Genomic DNA, 17,177 nt, shown 5'->3' with positions numbered 1-17,177 from the left:
GCCTTTCCCCCCTCCCCCTGTTAAATAGTGATACTACTGAGAATTAGGAAAGTTTGACATCTTAATAGCCAATGAAACTGCTTACATTATTAACATCCTTTGAGAGAGACATGGGTTTAAGAATTTGGTTGAATGTTCTTTCTGCCCATTGCAATTTGAAGATTAATCTGACATGCTTGCTCAAGGGACTGAAATATTAAAAGCTTGGAACACTAGTTTATTGAAGTTTTTATCTCAAAGGTTTCAAACAATTTGGTGTAAGGAAATAGGAATTTAAAAACTCAAGCTCAATATGTTGATATCAGATAGCTTTTGCATTTGACATTATGGAAAAGCTCCATTTACTGGCAGCTACCCAGATTCTAGAATTCACCACCACTGAAGCATCTAATTCTACTTCATTTCTCCAAGAATGAGCAAAATTTCATTATGGGATTTTTTACTCTGGCAGTTTTTCAAATGCTTTCTCTCCTCCCTGCTCCTTTCCCTGTTTAATGGAAATTGGTGAGAATAAAAAATAGTTAGACTTGGAATGAAGGCATTAGACTTAGTGTATTTTATGGATATTTTACTTTTAAGTATTTCTAACTGTGTAGTATTTTAGATCCTGCCCCTCTATTTTAGCTTAAGACAATTTTCCAATTAATTATTACTTCTATACTTCCTAACAAACAAAACTATTATTGCAGTGAGAGGGAATCTCTGCTGCGTTTTACCCAAAGTTGTACTTTTCGGACTTAGACCGTTATGTATTAATTCCTGAATGACCACAAAGAGTTTGATAGTCTGATTCCCATTTCACTCAAACTAGAGACGTTGATTATCACATAGAAACGTCTAATGACCCTTTGGTAGGTATCAGTATTATTTTGTACTGATGTATATAAGTCTTAGTGAATAGGTTTAAGATTTTGGAGGAATTAGAGATTATGGAACCTAAAAATAATGGGATTTTTGCTTAGTGGTGAAATGATGCTGCTGCCACAGACCCAGCATAGATTATAGCAGTAGTGTCTCACTTCTAAAGGAAATACTCAATACCTCCCTACTCTGTGATGTAGGAAAATTCCACCTTGACTATTTGAACATATGGTTTCTAATGCACAGTCCAATGCTTTTCTTTGTTTAGCAATGGGCCACAAGCATTCACTTCTTCCTGATTCTCAAGTTACCAGATAATCACCCTGCACTGATTCACTGATTCACTTATTTTTTTAATTCTAATTTGTGTGTGTGTGTGTGTGTGTATTGGGGGAATAGCACCTCTTATGATCTTTCTTCTTTTTCTTTCTCTCCCTTTTCTGGTACTCTAAATTACTTTTCTTCTCTAGATGCTGTAGGAAGGAATATGTGAGGTGCCTTGCATCAAAAGCTATGGAGAAAAAAATTGAAGAGATGTTCAGTAGCATCTTCCTCACACAGAAGATTGAATTAGTTGTCTGTCATTGGAATGTCTTTGTACGACATTCTACACTCAACTAGATTAGCCTGGATAATGGAGGGTACATTTCCACAATGCAAAATGGCAGATAATCTATTGCTACATAATGGGAACAAGGTTCTTCTTCAAATAGAGCTGACTCAAAGCCAAATCGAGAAGTAGAGCATGGTGATTTTAGTTTCCTACTCTCTTAGCTTTTGGTATCCCTCTTGGGCACCCCATTCTCAATTTCCCACAGGGATCAGTGCTTTTGTGAGTCATGTAATTGGTCGGATCAAGGATTCTGGATTCAGATGGATATGGCTCCTGTGCTTACTAGCTGTACAACCAGAAGTAATTTATTATTTCTGAGCCTCAGATTCTTCATCTTTAAACATAGGTAGGTAGCTATTAGTGCTTCTATCACAGAGGTGTTATGAAAACTAAGTGAGAAAATGCATTCAAAGTGCTTAATGTAGTACGTATTCATAGTATAATATGCTGGTATAAAGTTCTTAATATTTAATATGCAAGTATATAGTAACAGTTAGACATTAGTTGTTAACTATAATAAGAATATTTTCCCTAGTAGAAGGATATGAGGTCAGTTCCTTAGAGCTGCTTAGTGTAAATAGTCCCCAGTAATTTATAGAGATGCCATTTATGATTGTTTATATTGAGACAGAATCCTAAATTCAAAACACCAGAAATAAATGGAAAATTATGGACATTTGGGCATCAGCCATTGCAGGGGACAAGATGGGAAACAAAATCATTGAGTATATCTTCTGTTGGTGACAAGAAACACTGTCTGGAAGCCAGTGGGAAGCCAACTCTAAAGGGAGATGCATAAGGCCCAGGAAGGAGAAAGGCTTGGTGGCTGGCAATTTGGATCCAGCACCAAGGGCATTTCTAACCACCAAAATTGGTTAGAACAAGATAGGAAACTAATAGGAAGATGGCATACCTGAAGACCTCCTTTATCATATCATTGATGATTGCTTCTCATTATATTCTTTTGCTTTTTTCTCTCTCCAATTACATATTTTTTTGTTATGGTATGTTTCCCCCCTAAGCATACGTAGGTCTTTTGAAGACTCTTCTTTAGTGTTGTTGAGTATTGATAGAATCATAACATTTTATGGCTAAAAAAGACTGGAAAGATAATCTTGTCCTACTATATATGTGGCGAGTCGGTAATCTAATCTTAAGGATGTGAAATGATTTGTTTTTTCTAGGGCACTCATGTCTTCATTTTAGTAAATTTATTCAATGTTTTGCCTACTGTTTACTATGAAAAGTATAATGGAGAGTGTCTTATTCACCTACTATGTGCTAGGCACTCTGAAGTTCTAGGAATACAGTTTTGGACAAACAATGTCAGCCCTATGAGCTTAGGCTCTTAAGGAAAATAGACCTTAATCTTCTTTGGTAAGTGAGTATCACTCTAATTCTGAAATTATGCTGGAAAGAGATTCCATCCAAACCTTTTGTAGGGTGGAATGGCAGTTTTTCTTTTTTATGATCTGCATTCTGTTCGTCCTAGTAGAGTAGTTTGAACCTTATGAATATTGTATTAGACAGGACACTCTGCTGCAAATGGTACAACTCTAATGCAAACTTGGTACAGTCAGGGGGAATTATTGGCTTAAACCAGGAAATAGGAAAGTTAGGGGTAGAGTTGGTTTCAAAAATGACTGGAACTAGAGATTTGAAATTTTTCTCCCCACTTTGCACATGGACCTCATTCTGTCAATTGGCTTATTCTACAAAATGGATAAATGGCTATCATATCTAATACCTCCATAAGCTGAGAGGGAAGCAGGTCTTGTCTGAGTTTTAGCTTGCAATCTTGGGGAACGACTCTTTATAGTCCAGTTTGGAACTTGTGACTATTCATTTGAAGCAAATCAATTGGCCAGGGAGATGAGGTTGACCTTGTATCACAGATCTATCCCATGACTGATGTATGTGAGTGTGTGTGTGTGTGTGTGTGTGTTCACAAGAATAGTATAGACATGGTTGTTCCTGGGTGCATTGGGTTCTTAACTTCTAGACAGTCCTTCCAATTGTGTCAATTATAGATAAATAAAGGAGAAATAAATGAAACTTCAGTTCTCTTCTTTGCATTTTATATTATATTTAGGACACATTAAAAATGAGAGAGAGAGAGAGAGAGAGAGAGAGAGAGAGAGAGAGAGAGAGAGAAAGACCTTTTGGTGTATGGGATGATGCTCCTACCAACTGAACCACCCTGGTCAGGGCATACCAAATAAATTTTAAGTCAAGCTACAGCTCTTATTTATTCGTAACATCTGGGAACCATGTCATATGAGGAGTAATCAAAGGAACTGATAATATTTAATAAGGAGATGGGAAAAATAAAGAGACATAAAAGTTGTCATTAAATGCTCAATGGAGGAAAATGTGGAAGATGAAGGAGACTTGTTTAATATTTCTCCAAAGGACAGAACTAGCATAAGTGAGATAGGAGTGATGGGATAAGGATTTCAACTCAGAGTAAAAAGAACTTTATACAATTTGTAACTGTCTAAAATGAGAATGAACTCTTTTGTGAAGTGGCATGCTCCACAGCAGTGAAAACTTTAGACATGGATGATTAACTACTGATGTTGTAAATGGAAATCCTTCCTGGGCCAACATATGGCCTTTTATTTTAAGGCTTGCATTCTAATCTAAGGGTATCTTCCTCCTCCCTTTTTCTGTCCCAGACAAACAAAACAAAATAAAACAAACAAATGAACAAACAAACAGGGTTATAAATGAACTAAACAGTTCTCAAGCATTTGTCAATATTTCTACCAGGGAAATTTTGGCCAAGCACAGTCTGATAGCATAGACTGTTTTATACATTCAGGGCCAAGAGCAATAAATAGGTCCTGTGTACTAGAATGTATGCTTAATAATAAGTGTAAAAAGGTAAGATGAGAAAATATAACACAACTTGCCACAAAAAACCATAACCACTTCGAAACATCATCTGGTTATTGCTTTTCCTTTAGACAGCAGGCTAAAATATATAAGGAAGCCACAGAGCTCTGTTTCAAAGACAATCTAGAATATTATGGCCCATACTGCTTTTGAAAGCATAATCTTTTTGATGTCTCTTCTAATTAGAAATGTTGAACTGCAAAGAAAGTTAATTTTCACCATCAGATTTGTGTGCGGTGTAGAAACTAAGGAGACAGGAGATCGTGCTGTCTATATCCCATATCCACGTATATGTTCTCTTAATGTATTGCTTCTGGTTCAAACCATCAATATTTGCTGTAAATTCAAAAGAGGTTGAATTAAACCCATTTAGTTTTTTGAATTGTGGAAATAAGGGTGGGAGTGGTAAATGTAATAGTGATTTATTTTTCTGCCTTTTTCTTGCTGGTTGCCTTGGAATTTTTGAAAGGGTTGATTTTAGAGAAATATGAATGCTCATGCGATAATTGGAAGGTAGGTAAATTTAACCACTAACAAGGTAGATTTGCTTTATCTTAGACTCATATTATTATTCCCCAAAGCTAATTATTATCGTCGTCTCATTTTGACTAAGGACAATCAGAGGCTTATGTCACTTGAAAGTTATTTATGCTTGATAATGAATTAAACAGGTTTAATTGAGACTGGCAAATCCTAATGTGATTTTAAGAGTCATGAAATAAATTAATTATTGGGGCAAGAAATAGGTTTAGTATGAAAACAATTAAATGGGCAACCCAAATTAGTATTTTGTAGTAATCATTTATCTTGTTTTGAGTTTGTTAAATTATAGATATCATGTATATATTCTCTGTTGATATTAATTGCCTGATAATAATTTTACGTATAGCTTAGAATTTAACTATCTGTCTACTAAGCATTTAACTTAGACAGTGTTATTGGTTTATATCTTCTTCCAGCAAATATAGTTGCTCAGTAAAATACATGTAAAGTTCCCAGCACAGAGACTGACCTATAGAAGATGCTCTAAATTACCTTGTAAGAACATCAGCATAACTTGACAAGATGATGGTTTTAAAGATGGACTTAGCCAAAACCGGTTTGGCTCAGTGGATAGAGCATCGGCCTGCAGACTGAAAGGTCCCAGGTTCGATTCCGGTCAAGGGCATGTACCTGGGTTGCGGGCACATCCCCAGTAGGAGATGTGCAGGAGGCAGCTGATCGATGTTTCTCTCTCATCGATGTTTCTCTCTCATCGATGTTTCTAACTCTCCATCTCTCTCCCTTCCTCTCTGTAAAAAATCAATAAAATATATTTTAAAAAAAAGAAAGATGGAATTATTAAAAGCTTTGTATCATGACTCTCTTATTTCAGGTAGAAATCTTTTATAGTTAGTTGCCTTCCATAATTAACAAGATATCAACTCTCCTGATTCTCTAGAACAGGAGTAAAAGTAAGCATAGAGACCAGGGCTTATTGGGATCATTTGAGAATGTTATTACAAATCAGAAATTTATAGACTTGCCTCTTGGGAAGGATAATCTCATCATTCATTTTCACTTTGGAAAAAATAGCCTAAATGGAGAGCATGGGAACTTTGAAGTAGGATGGGAGGATGAAAAGTGTAAATAATATAGACTCTGGATCACTATTGGTCTAAATTGGATTGTTGAGGTCGTTGTGGCTAGAGATTGTGATATTGGAGAGCAACGGGAGAGTTAGGAAAAAAAGTCCTCACGAGAAATTGGAAGAAATCAATAACAGATTTATCAACCACTGAAAATTGTGCTGATGCTCAATTTGTGAATCTAATTAGGGTAATGTTTAAGAGCATGGACTGTAAAGTCAGACTAGCTAGAGTTTAATCTGGCTCAACCACTTATTGCCATTTAAGCCTGAACAAGTCAGTTCTCTGCTTCATACTTCAGTTTCCTTCTCTGGAAAATGGAAGGAATAGTACTATTTCATGTTGAATGCCCAGAACCTGACACACAGAAGAGTTAGCTATTATTTTCTCATTGGACTAATCTTATATGTTCATACTGTTTTGTATAAAAATAAAGTGATAGATAAACCTGTACTATCCTTTTTGAATCAAACTTTTCATCCTGAATGATGCAGAAATGAATTTTTAAACTTTTAAAACCATGAATGATAAAAGTAAATGTTAATTCTTAAGATACCATGAACACTCATTGCACACTTAATGAATATTGTTGAATGGAAACTTGTCTTTCTTTTCTTCAGCATATCATTGTATATTTTTTTAATGGAAAATTAATGAAACAGCAACAAAAATGTTTAAGTACATACAACTAAATTAATAAGTGAAGCAATCCTGCAGTGAAATTGAATTGGTTGCCTGTGGGCACATAAATATTTGTAGTTCATTGTTATGATTAATATCTTACCATGCTTTTATTGCTAAATATTGTGTCATTTGTTCTCAGAATCTTGCATTTAACACTGTATGTTCATGGTTGCTCCTGCCCTCTATTTTCTTCATAAACAAAAGAGAGTAGAAATGCTAACCACCTTGATGTCCTCCAGATTTATATGTTAGATTTTACAGAGTATTTCTCCCAAAGAATTCAAGGTTATGGATGTATGACTGTAAACCTGGATGATAGTTTCCATATTTTGTGTGCCTTAATTAGGAATTTGTAGAATTTTATATGTTTACTTCAAAAATGAAAACATAGACCCAGAAAGATGAGTAAACATGACTTTGCAGATAGATATGCAGTAACTTAACCTGTGTGTGGAAATTTCAAGGTAAGATCAGTATAATACAGTAAAAAACAAGGTGACATACCATGGAAGAGAGAACAGACAATGTGGAGTGTAAATTAGAAGGATGCTACAGAGGAAGGAGAGAAGAAGGACAAAAGTAGTCAAGGTGAAGAATGAAATCCTAAAAGAACTGAATCAGAAAGAAGGTAATAATGAAAGTAGAGGTCAGAAATTTATCTTGTGTGCAGTGTTTGTCTCATTAGTACATTTATGGGAAGTAATCAACTACTTAGGATGCTATCTGACTCAGAGGGCTGGTGTATTTAAATGCTGCTGAAGCTCTTTTATTTACTTATACATTCTTTTTCTGTGTCAGGTTGCTATGTATTAGCATCTTGACAGAAAACAGAGGCACAATCAGGTATTGCAAAGGGACTAGTTACAGAGGTATGGGTGGGGTAAAGGCACAAACATGGGATCTGAAATACTTCACAACTAGGAATAAGGGGAGATGGTTAACCTCCCTGGGCTTAAGAGACAGAGGGAGAGAACCATGTTGTCAGCATCCACTGTCTGCTGGAGCCTGACAGGAGCTACAGTCTCCATGGTAGGAAAGGCTTCCCCAAAGGAGCTGTTTGCAGAAAGCAGCTACTGCCAGAAATATAGAGCTGAGGCACAGAGGAAGCGGTAGGGGAGGGACTTTCTTGATACTTTCACCTCCTATCTATCCATCTCTTCCTGTTGTCTCCATTGGCTGAATCCATACGGAAACTAAAGGACAAGAGAGCTACTTGATACATTCCATGCCAACAGCAAGGCAGAGAAAGATGAAGAATGGAGGGATGGAAATGGAGAATAACTAGCACAGTGCCTCAAAATAGTTTGAAATTTCTTCTAATTCATTTTGTGCATGCCCCGTTCAGTTCTACAGATGAGGCATACCCTTTATTTTAATATCTGTACCACATGCTTTCTGTATGGATTGTTAAGTCTCCACCTAAAGAAAGGTGAATGCAACAGGACACTCAGCAGAGGAGCAGTCACCACTGACAAGGGACTTTTTGCTGAGTAATAAAAATAATGCTAAATTTGGGTGTTTTGTCATGTAAGTGCCCCAGAGTCAGCTGGTAATAGTGACAGATTTGGGCAGTTAGAGCTGGATTATGATGCATACTATATAGCACACATTTTATATTACATCTGTGTATAGTATTTTATGAATTTGAAATTATATAACAATATTAGTTAAAGCATGACAAAATAGTTTGCAAAACTGGCTGTAGTTTGCAAAAGCATATTCAGAAAATGAGATGTTTTCTGTAGCTGGATTTTCTTCCAAGAACATTTAGAAAATTAAGAGTAATATGTTTGCAGCTTTAAGTCTCTGAAGGTAAAAGGTGAGAAAGAAAAGGCACTGTACTACATTTGAAACAATTCTAATATTTTTAGTTTTAAATGACTTTTGAAACACTATTTCCATATTTAGTATAGGGGAGATATGAGATGCTTGAAAGTATGCATACATGCAACTCTCAGTGCAAAGCATTATGAATCTGGAATCTCGTAACATTAGATACTGAAAAATCTATAATAATAAAAGGGTAATATGCTAATTAGACTGGATGTCTTCCAGATGTCCTTCCTGACGAAGCTTGGGCCCGAGGGAAGCCAGCTCAGATCCCCGGTGCCAGAAGGAAGTGGTGCTGGCAGCTGAGGGAAGGAAGGCCTACTCTTGCACAAATGTTCATGCATCGAGCCTCTAGTAGTTAAATAAAGTTGGTATCTGAGGAGGCTTGGCACAAGGAACTTGGGACAAGGACTATCAATTAACTGCTTTAATTCCAAGAGTCAAAATGCCATGAGCAAAACAATTCAACATATGTATTTGTAGATGACAAAAAACAATATTCAGTGCATTGTCCATACCAAGTACATCTATTGGGATTGGTGCATGTGTGTTAAGTTCATTTCTCCCAGCCATCAGAGGGGATTTGGCTTGCTGGGAACATCACCCATGAAGAACATACAAACTTTCAGCTGTCCTGCCCCTCCCCGCCCCCCCTCACCTCCCAGCCTTTGCACACAATCCTCTCTTTTTGTGACATGTCTAGAGTCAGCAATGGGCTGTAAACCCGAGGATCACTTTCATGTCCTTGTATCTGTGAAAGTTACTTGCCATAGTAAAATTGCATCAGGAATTGTTTTCTGCTGGCTGTGAAAATTATTAGCTCTAAGGAATCTGTACTCCATTCAACTGGATTTAAGTCCAGTTCGCTTAAAGAATCTGGGAGAGGTGTCAGAGAAGGTTTTCATTCCCACAGAGCTTTATTGAGTTTGTCATTGTGCCTTTTGTGTATGCAATGAAAGAGGTGGGTTAACAGACAGTTTTAATTCTAATATTCCCATTAACAAACATTTCAATCAATAGGTCTATTGATAAACAACAAGCGTTTTATGTATAAAAACATTGGACAACATGAAGGACTTTGGTATTCTGGAGGTGTCAAATTTATTTTCTGATACATTTTTAATCTAAAGATATTTGTCAACTATCATGGCCCTATTATTTGCCTTTTAAATTCAGACTTAAGCCTGAAACACCACTGAAGATAAATTTTTTTGCTTGGAAAGTTTTATTCTCCAAGTTCCTTATGTGTGCTATAAAGAATAATTAATGTAATGAAAAAATCAATATTGTGTATAAATTATTTAGGCTTTACTATCATTGTAATTTTCTTTTCAGCACCTATTGATTGGCAACAATTCATTTGTTAATTTCTTCCTAATAAGATATTCATTGTATTAGGTCTGTAGTAGTGCTGTCCCTGCACTTTCACAAATAAGTCATGAATTACTAATGATACATGGACAAGTTAACCTACTAGTGAGTGCTGTGAGATGGGAAGCAGGCAAAGGGGAGTCATTTGAAATGCTGTATAGAGACATTGTGTAACCAGACAAATGCTGATAAGTAAATGCATTGATTCTTGCAAGATATTAATTTGTATTTTAAAATTTTATGTGTATTTATTTTTCCAGGTATGTATATGTTTCCTTTTTCAAGTTAATTTTTAAATCCAAAATTCTCTTTTATTGGGGAAATTGGGGATGGTCATTCCTAACTATCTGTAATAATGCTCTGAATGTATTGTTTATTAATGCTGCTTTGGCAATTGTCCACTCAATTACTTTAGAGGAGTGGGAAATATCTGAGACCTTTTGGAAACCCAAAGAGATTTGAGTTCAATAAATCAAACTGCCAAAATTCATGGTAAAGAGATCTTTTGCATCAGCTAATTTGGGCCAGAGAAGCAAAATGGTATCCTGAAAAGAACTTTAAATTTGTGTTCAACAACCACGGTATTTGAATCCAGGCTTCCTCATTGACTTGCTTACTTATTTATTGTGCGGCTTTCTTGCCAAAATTTAAGTTTCCTGAAGATGTGACTGTTTTGTTTCCTTCTGTATCTTCAGTTCCTAGAATAGGAAGGTACCATAAATAAATTTACTAATTTATTGGACAATTTGGATAAGAATATTTGTCCTATCTCCTTTTTTACAGTTGTTGTGGTTTAAGGAAATGACTATGAGGGCACTTAGAAAGCATAAAGTACTATACAAATTTAAATTTACATTGATAGTGAGAAGCCTTTTGAAATAAAATGGAAAAGGAAGGAAAGTTGGATTTTGGAAAATGCAATGAATATATAATTTTTATAGAGAGTTTCAAAAATTGGAAGTGACAAAGATGCAGTTGAAAGATATGCAAAATACACATTTAGCTCAATTTGTTAGTGTAATGAGCAGCTTCTTTTAAAACGGGATATAATATATCATAAAAGGCTTATCAAAAGGCATATGTCACGGAGGGTCAAGATGGTGGCATAGATAAACATAGTTCTTCCCTCTTCCCACAACCACATCAAAATAACAACGAAGCCACAAAACAACCAGCATTCAGAACCATGTGAAATCTGCCTGAACTCCACCTTACAACTAGAAAATTAAAGAAGAAACCACATTGAAACTGAGATGGAGGCTTAGAACTGGCTGGTCTGACATCTATGTGTGGCATTTTTTTAATCAGGAAGGAAACCTAAGCTGCACAGATACCCCATGAGGAGCAAGGGGTTCCAGCCACACACAATACTTCTCAGCCCAGGGTTCTAGTGCCAGGAAGAGAAGTCCTCATAACTTTGGGCTGTGAAAACCAGCAGGGTTTATGGTTAAATGAGATGGAGGCTGCTGGAGTCCCAGGCAATTCCTCTTAAAGGGCCTACACCTGGACTTACTTGGACTCACTCCCTCTAAGATCCAGTGATGGGGCAACAGCTTGAAAGGGTACAGGGACATACAGGGAGCAACTAAATTGTCTGGCATCAGGGCAAGAGCCTGGGGGGAAGCTTTCTCCCAGAAAAAAGTGCCCCTTTGCTGAGACATCTCTGCCACAGTGCCAACAGGCAGTCACCATATCTGAATCTCCATCAACCTGGCTCACACTGTTCTTCTTGGTGAGCCCTCTCCCCGAACTTGCAGGCTGTTTGCAGTGCCTTTTTCATATGAATGGCTTGTCCTGACTTAGGATTCAGACTTTTCTAAAAACCTCTCAAACAAGCAGGAGCTGGCCTCAGCATGCCCCATACTTCTTGATAAGTGGCCTCAGGCCCAGCACTAGCAGCAACTGCCTTGATACACAGCTTGGCCTCTCCTGGGCACCTCCAAGCCCAACACAAATAGCAGCCATCTGCAGATCACACTGTAGTTCAAGCCAGGTGGCCCCAGGAGGAGCATAGGCGTTAGCTAACTTTGCACCTCCCAGGAGGCCCCAGAGCAAGTGCACCTGATGGTCAGCTTCAGACCATGCCAGATTAAAACCCTACCACATCCATTAGTCACACACTCAAGGAATGGACTTGGTAAGCACCAAAGTCCCACTGAAGCAAGTCCTGCTCTGTAGAGCAGTCTCCTGCATAGCAGCTCTTCCACTGTTGTTGCAGCTGGTCCTCACAACCAATTGATCCAAGTGTCAATCTCTCCAAGTGACCCCAACAGCAACCAAGGCAATCAAGGTACAATAGGACAGTGCACACAGCCCACACAGGGGTGCACCTATATTGCCCAGCTCAGGTGACTGGGGAGGCTAAGCCATTGGGCCCTGTAGGACACCTACTACGCAAGGCCACTCTACTAATTCCTGGAGACAGAGCAGCTCTACTTAACACATAGAAATAAAGACAGAGAAACAGCCAAATTTTAGAGAAAGGAAACATGTCACAAATGAAAGAACAGAAGAAATCTCGAGAAAAAGAACTAAATGGAATGTAAACAAGCAAACTACCAGGTATAGAGTTCAAAACTATGATTATAAGGATGCTCAAGGAATTTAATGAGAACGTCAAGGAACTTAGTGACACCATCAATGACATAAAAAAGGACCAGTCAGAAATGAAGGATACACTAATTGAAATGAAGAATAATTTACAGTGAATCAACAGTAGAATAGAAGATGTCGAGAATCAAATCAGCGATATTGAATATGAGGGAGCAAACAACACCCAGGCAGAATAGCAAAAAGAAAAAAGAATCGAAATATATGAACATAGTGTAAGGAGCCTCTGGGACAACTTCAAGTGTACTGATATTTGCATCATGGGGGTACCAGAAAGAGAAGAGAGGGAGCAAGAAATGGAAAACCTATTTGAAAAAAATGATGAAAAAAACTTCCCTTATTTGGTGAAAGAAATAGACATACAAATCCAGGAAGCACAGAGTTCCAAACAAGATGAACTCAAAGAGGTCCACACCAAGACCCATCATAATTAAAATGCCAAAGGTTAAAGACAAGGGAGAATCTTAAAAGCAGCAAGAGAAAAGCAGTTACTTACAAGGGAGCACCCATAGGATTGTCAGCTGATTTCTTAACAGAAACGTTGCAAGCCAGAAGGGAGTGGCAAGAAATATTCAAAGTGATGAAAAGCAAGGACCTATAACCAAGATTACTCTATCCAGAAAAGCTATCATTTAGAATTGAAGGTCAGATAAAGGGTGTCTAGATAAGAAAAAGTTAAAGGAGTTCATCACCACCAAACCATATTACATGAAATATTAAAGGGTCTTTAATAATAATGATAATAATAAAAAGGTAAAAAATATGAACAATAAAATGGTAATAAATACATATCTATCAACAATTGAATCTAAAAATCAGTAAATGAACAAGGAATCTAATCAGAAGAAACTGATGAATAAAATAAGAACTAGAGGCATGGAAACATAGAACAGAATGAAGAATCTCAGAAGGAAGTGGGGAGGTGAGGTGGGAAGAGATTCACCAAAGATTTTATATGCATACTAGAGGCCCAGTGCACAAAATTCATGCACGAGGGGAGTGTCCCTCAGCCCAGTGTTCGCTCTCTCACAATCTGGGACCCCTTGGGTATGTTCCTTAGGCCTGGCCAGCAATCAGGGCCTATCGGAGCTTTCCTTCCCCTGGCTTCTGGCAGCTGGCCCGGCCTCCGCTGCTTGCCGTCTGTGCAGTGCTGCCCCCAATTCCCTCCACCGGTCACCTCCCTCTATGGCAGCGGTTCTCAACCTGTGGGTTGCGACCATCAAAAAACACATATAGCATATCAGATATTTACATTATGATTCATAACAGTAGCAAAATTACAGTTATGAAGTAGCAACGAAAATAATTTTATGGTTGGGGGTCACCACAACATGAGGAACTGTATTAAAGGGTCGTGGCATTAGGACGGTTGAGAACCACTGCTCTATGGGCAACAGGTGTGGGGTGCAATTCCTTGGCTGGCCTGGGCCTCCCTCTAGGGGGCAACTGATCACAGGGCCTCCCTCTGTGGCCACTGACCGGGTGGCTTGGGTCTCCCTCTGTGGGGTGATTGATAGCGGGGCTCCATGATGGATGGCTCCACAGAGGGAGACCCCACCTACTTGCCACAGTGCTGCCAGCCGGGTAGCCTGGGCCTCCCTCTTTGGGGCGATCGATCACGGGGCTCTGTGATCGATCACCCAGCAGAGGGAGGCCCCGCCCACCTGGCCGGGGCTCTGCGATAGATCACTGTGCAGAGGATGGCCTGGGCCTCCCTTTCTGGGGCGATCGTGGAGTCCCCTCCCCGCCATTAATTGTCCTGCTGGCCAGTAGCCTGGGCCTCCCTCTGCAAGGCAATTGTGGGGCAATGGCAGGGCCCCCCCCTCCCCCCCCCAATCAATCACATTGCACCTGCCTTGGCTGGCCTGGTGCCAGTGTGTGTCATAGTGTGGTCATCTGGAAGATTGTCCAGATGGTCATTCTGCTGTTCGGTCGTTTGGTCGATTTGCATATTACGCTTTTATTATTATAGACTAGAGGCCTGGTGCACAAAATTCGTGCACTGGGGCGGAGCGGGGGGGGGGGGGGAGTTGTCCCTAAGCCCAGCCTGCACCCTCTCCAATCTGAGACCCCTCAGGGGATGTCCCACAGGGATCGGGCCTAAACTGGCAGTCGAATATCCCTCTCACAATCTGGGACTGCTGGCTCCCAATCGCTCACCTGCCTGCCTGCCTGATTGCCCCTAACTGCTTCTGTCTGCCAGCCTGATCACCCCCTAACCACTCCCTTGCCAGCCTGATCGACGCCTAACTGCTCCCCTTCTGGCCTGGTCACCCCTAACTGCCCTCACCTGCCGGCCTGGTCACCCCTAACTGCCCTCCCCTGCTGGTCTTGTTGCCCCCAACTGCCCTCTCCTGCTGGCTATCTTGTGGCTGTGGGTGCCACCATCTTTGAGGGCATGGCAGTCAATTAGCATATTCCCTCCTTATTGCTCGTGGGTGCCACCATCTTTGCAGCCTGCTGCTCAGTCATTTGGTCGTCCCTCACTAACCCCCTGCTGGCCTGGTTGCCCCATGCAGCCTGCTGCTCAGTCGTTTGGTCATCCCTCACTAACCCCCTGCTGGCCTGGTTGCCCCGTGCAGCCTACTGTTCTGTTGTTTGGTAGTCCCTCACTAACCTCCTGCCAGCCTGGTTGCCTCACGCAGCCTGCTGCTCAGTCATTTGGTCATCTCTCACTAAACCCCCTGCTGGCCTGGTTGCCCCACGCAGCCTGCTGCTCAGTCACTTGGTCATCTCTCACTAATCCCCTGCCAGCCTGGTCGCCCCACGCAGCCTGTTCGGTTGTGATGGTCGCTTACGCTTTTATATATATAGATATGCATTACCCATGGACATAGACAGTAGGGTGGTAAAGGCCTGAGCCTGGATGGGATTTGGTTAGAGGGGAGCAACAAAGGGGGAAAAAGGACATCTGTAATATTCTCAACATAAAGATTTAAATTAAAAATGCATACTTCTTTTCCTTAGACCATCAGAAAACTTTTTTTACCAGGGATCTGGCACAGATCAAGGTATAAAAGTTCCTTTTTTCCATTGCTTTACCTTTTTGAGAAAGTTATCCTAAAATTGATGTTTTTAGTTTTATATTCAGAACTTATTCATTATTTTCATTTGACAGCTATAAATTATAGCTATCTGGTTAATATGTCCTGAAAGTGAGCTAAAAATGTAACTCTTCTTTATTTAAGCTGATTTAGGATGTGATACTCCACTGAGCTATTCAGCATATACTTGGTTTTGCATTTACTTACAATGAAATCAAGAAGTTACTTTAGAAAAAGAAAATCTTCCAGGGTCTAGTTTATCTGGTATGTGATAATAGAGTTTTATCAGAGAATAATTTTTCTGAATAATGAGTTGGTTTTCATCTGTGAGGCATGCCTGATCACTTCCAAGAGTATGTATACATTTGCATGGGTGAAGACCTAAAAGTCCTGGGCTGGGGTGGAGTCTTGGATGAACTTGAGTAAGCTGATAGAAAACTATGAGAGGTGTAATGACTGTCAGTATGAGGTGATCCAGAAGAGAGGGGGCATTATTATTTATTGAACTCTTTATGTTGACAGCAATCCTATGAGACAATGTAGAAGTATCCCCATTTTACACATGAATAATTCGTGTAGGATGCCATCAGCTGCATTTAACAAAAATTCAAATTCAAATTGGCTTAATAATAAGACATTTCATATCTCATAATAAGTCCAGAGAGAATTGGTTGATTTTTTCAGATCCAGTGAAGCAGAGAGCAAAGACTATAAGTTCTGAAGCCCAACTGTGGTTTTAAATCCTGACTCTCACTTTCTGCTATGTAACTTTGCACAAATTGCATGAATTTTCAGGGTTCTGTTTCTCCATCTGTAACAGTGATGAAACATTTACCTGGTATTAGTGATGAGGATCTTCTGAGTTAATGCACACAAACATTTGAAAGAATATCTGAGGCACAGTAAGCACTTACTAAATATTAGCTATTGTTATTTTATGAAGGACCCAGGTATTTTCCATATCTTCACTCTGCCATCTTGAGCTTGCTGACTTGGGCCATAGGTAGCTTCTTTTATGGCTGCCAGAAGGCTACAATTGTTCATTTGGCTGCAGAATTTCCTGGACAAATGGATGAGTAGGCCAGAAAGGGTCACATTCTCATTCCGAAGCCAATCACTGGCAATGGGTATGGGACCTCCAGGATTTGTTCTTTAAGGTGAGGATAGGGTTACACTTCCTTGAGTTCTCAGTGGATAGCAGAACAAAATACAAGTTCTCCCAGAAAGGGGAAGTGGGGGGGGTGTATATTGGAGAGGCTACCAATAATATTTCCATCCTGTTTTAGAGAGGCATATAGGATTAAACTATAAAGCTAGATTTTAAATCCAGACCTCAACTCCCAAGTTCTAGCCTGTCAGTTATACTAATTTACATTTATTAAAAGTCTTGAATTTCTTTGATTGGTCAAAGAATTGGAATTATTCATTTATTCTTTTTTTACTCATTCCTTTGTTGGTTCAGTCAACTTCAACATATATTTCTTGAATATCTACTATATATCAATCACATACAATTTCAAGGAAATCAGAGGGAATAGAAGTAGTCATTATTGCTGATACATTTTGATTGTTTATTCTGCTCTAGGCAAAGTGCCTTATGTATGTAAGTACCTGCATTAGTAGGTATTATTATCATCT

The 17,177-nt window shown here is 39.1% G+C and overlaps 1 protein-coding gene across 1 annotated transcript in view; it reads left to right on the top strand.

Annotated features, from left to right (window-relative positions):
• HS6ST3 (heparan sulfate 6-O-sulfotransferase 3) overlaps window positions 1-17,177 on the top strand; it is a 706,262-nt gene that overhangs the window by 2,491 nt on the left and 686,594 nt on the right. The gene's annotated exons all lie outside the window — the stretch shown is intronic.

The sequence above is a fragment of the Myotis myotis genome, unplaced genomic scaffold (genome assembly GCF_014108235.1).
Source record: "Myotis myotis isolate mMyoMyo1 unplaced genomic scaffold, mMyoMyo1.p scaffold_m19_p_3, whole genome shotgun sequence".
NCBI classification, from domain to species: domain Eukaryota; kingdom Metazoa; phylum Chordata; class Mammalia; order Chiroptera; family Vespertilionidae; genus Myotis; species Myotis myotis.
The sequence above is the reverse complement of the archived record's forward strand: the minus strand, read 5'-3'. Positions and strand labels throughout refer to the sequence as shown.